This window comes from Temnothorax longispinosus, chromosome 6 (genome assembly GCF_030848805.1).
Source record: "Temnothorax longispinosus isolate EJ_2023e chromosome 6, Tlon_JGU_v1, whole genome shotgun sequence".
In the NCBI taxonomy this organism is placed as follows: domain Eukaryota; kingdom Metazoa; phylum Arthropoda; class Insecta; order Hymenoptera; family Formicidae; genus Temnothorax; species Temnothorax longispinosus.
Genome location: NC_092363.1, coordinates 11914393 through 11918197, shown reverse-complemented (window position 1 = coordinate 11918197; position 3805 = coordinate 11914393).

The window sequence follows — 3805 nt, the reverse complement described above, 5'->3', positions numbered from 1 at the left end:
TAAATGCTCAATAGCGATAATGTTGAATGATGCGACAAGAGGTCTGAAAAAGATTTAAATAATCATATATATCGAGCGGGGTAATAAATTCTGCACGTCTATTCGGCCCTCCCAACATCCTACTACCCTAACTATTGCCTTCTATAAGCAATGGGGGTGAATCAGTGATATATGTCTTCTCTATAACAGCCAGAATCAAAACACCGGCCCCTCTCCATAGCGATGTTTGTCCTTCGGCTACCAACTTCTGCAGCAGATAGTCGACATTGGTAATATCATTGTATTAATTACACATAACGAATATGTAAGTAATGTCAGTCACTAATTGTAAGTGATAGCAATTTTATGAAATTATTTTGGAATTTTTTATTTCATAGCGGCTCTGAAATACATGTAAAAGTATTTAATATGTATACGTAATATATACAAACATTGACCCAACATTTATTGATTATATGATCTAGATGTCGTTAATAAGGACTGTACCTACTAGAACCACTCGTTATTGTCGACTACTATTGCTATAGTTAAAATAAATCTCAATGTAATTATATATATATATATATATATATATATATATATATATATAAAGAATTTTACTTTATATACCCCAAGGGGCCTTAAAGGGCGTTTTGAAGGGACGTACCCAACCCTAACCTCCAAATTCATCCACTACCTTACTGTTTCCTTCTTTGGACCAACGGTTCAACGTCTCTTCCGAAAGACGGAGCCCAGTTTTCTCCGCGTCTTGCACGGAGGGGCGCGGTTTTTTCGGAAAAAAACTTTTCCATGATTCATGGCTCTAGTGGACTCGAACCTGGTTCCTCAGATTACGAGTCTGGCGCTCTACCACTAGACCACACCGCCGCCCTATATATATATATATATATATATATATATATATATATATATATATATGTATATAATATAGTTATATAATAGCTTAAATAAAATAACAACCAAAATAAAACTTTGTTTGTAATACTAAAAGAATAATTTTTTAAAGCTGACTCTATATAAGTATTATAGCTATGTCCACTTATCGATATTTTCAGTAAATTTTTAATAAAATCTATTATGATTCTGAGAAAAAAAACGACAATAATAGAGATTATAATAATAGAGAATCACTTTACTGACTATTATTTATTAAATAACTGTTTGTAAAAACGTTAGGAAAATCAGTTAAAAAGTAAAAATATTTCCTAAAAATCTTTTTATATTATAGATCAGTATGTATTGTTATCGTGGCGATCGTGGCGCAGAGAGATGTGCGCTGGTCTAGTGAGCCGGAGAACCGAGTTCAAATCCAGTATGTATTGTTATTGAAATAGAATATCTAAATAAAATTTATCTTGAATATAATTTTAAAAAATATATATGTATGTGTAAATAAATATTCAAATTTAAATAAAGAAGAATCCTTTATTTAAAAATAACATTTTTTTATTTGTTATATATTAATTGTTTAGAAATTTATTCATGTATCATATGTATCATGATTATGGAAGACCGGGGCAAACTCGACACGGGGGCAAACTTGACACTAGGCTTTTTGTCAATTTAAATCTATCGTAGAAACTTGCCTTTCCTACTATAAATGCGTCTTTATGTGCCAGTATTATGAACAGAATTTGGTGACATTCAAAGTTATGGTGTAATTTTTAACGTGACATAAGTGTTTTTGATGATGAAAAGTAATTTTTCTGATCTCTTGAAAATTTCTACTCTTTCATCCAGCTTTACTGTTGCGAACTTATATGTGATTTTGATGGGAAATTTGATCCTCTATACGAATCCGATAATAGTTTTTGCATATTTTCAAAATTTTCATGTTTTTGGAGTGACAAAAGTGAAAAACGAGGTTCGGGGCAAAGTCGACATCACGCCGTTTCATTGGCTCCCAATAACAAACGATGCTTGTCATGTAGTCATATGGCTCATAACAAATGTGTGTGCACGTCCGATCGCGAATTTACTTGCATAAATTGTTTTTCAGACATGAGTTTAGATGAAAAGAATTGAAAGTTTAACAAGTTTTGTTCTCATTATTTCCAATGAGTGTTTTACTTAAGGGGGTATTTTACTGTAAAATGCGCTTTTCTTATAGACCTGCAACTCACCCCGAAATTTGTTACCGAACCGGCAACGACGAGATAACCAGCTCTAACTATGAAATATCGAAAGTACATCGTGTGACAAGTAAATAAACAAAAGTTCGCGCGTCAAAACAATACAAAATGGCGTCTTGAACATAGAGTACGGTAGGATTCTTCTCGATTTTTTTTCACATCTTTAGCTTGATAAAATTGAAATTATTAGTATCGAATTTTATTCAGAAAAGTGTAAACTTTAAGAATATGCATTATAAATAGTCAAATATATCATTAATACAGTGAAATTTGGCGTAAAGTCAAATTTTTCGAAATTTTTTGTATATTTTCTCTAATAAAATACGCCATAACTTTTTTGTGGTTAACTTTTCGACAAAAATGTTCAAATGAAAGTTGTAGAGCGTACTTTTTTACATAAGAAACACCTATAATGGTAGATACAATGCTGCCCAAACGTACGTGATATGATCTCCGTTTTGCGTTGCGTGCGTCCGTCCGTTGCGTTCGATCCTGCCAGAGCCTTAAGATATATAAGTTTCTTCGCGTTAATATATTATATTAAAACATAAAAATTAAAAAAACTTCAAAAATATATATGAAAAAAAAAGTAAATAAAAAAAAGTAAATAAAAAAGTACAAAAAAGTAAATAAAAAAAAAGTAAAAAAAATGCACTTTTAAAGTTCAACTCTTATCCTTCCCGTGGTATTGTGCGTAAGTAGATTTATACACCATACGACGAGCGGCTTGTCCTAATAATAAGAATAACAATAATGGTTAGTTCATAATCATTTTACTACTTGAAAGCAAATGTATTCAAAGTTTTAGGTATAATATGACTATGGATAGCCATAGTACGCAACAGCCTCGTGCGTAATTAATAAGGCTCGTGCGTAAACTCCGCACCCGGGAATTTTCATCTTTACACACGACTTACACTCCCTATTTTATGTTGCAAGTGCCTGGAAAGTGGTTTATCACGCACGCGTAGCGTGCGTAATGGGGCACTTTCCATGCACGTGTTGCATAAAATTTCTTTACGTACGTTTAAACATCATTGTATCTACCATTATAGGTGTTTCTTATGTAAAAAAGTACGCTCTACAACTTTCATTTGAACATTTTTGTCGAAAAATTAACCACTTTGTAATATAAAATAGCACGGAGAAAAAGTTACGGTTGCTACAACAGAATAATGCTGTTAATTTTCGCCCATCCATACAAAAGGGTTATGGAAACCATAGTACTCTGGAAGTGACCTATGGTTTCCATATGGTTTCCATATGGTTGCCCTAACCTTAGTGAGGGTAGCTACTATATGGATGTTGCAACCATAATATATGGATGTTACAACCATAATGAACAATTATTCACCCGACAAAAAAAAATTATTTATTTCGAAATTTTATTACTATTTTTTAACTAAATTTGTTTCTTAAGATGCAGTCTATGATTATAAATATTTTCTCGTATTTAAAAACACATATAAAAACACACATACCTTGGTGGGATTCGAACTCGGGACCTCTGGATCGTGAGCCAACTGCCTTACGTGGTAGACCACTTCTTAATTTAATGTTAGTGTTATATTTAGTCTACATATGTCAACCAGCGCAAATATATAATTTTTCAAAAATCATCTTAAGAAACAAATTCAGTTTAAAAAAAGTAATAAAATTTTGAATTGGATATA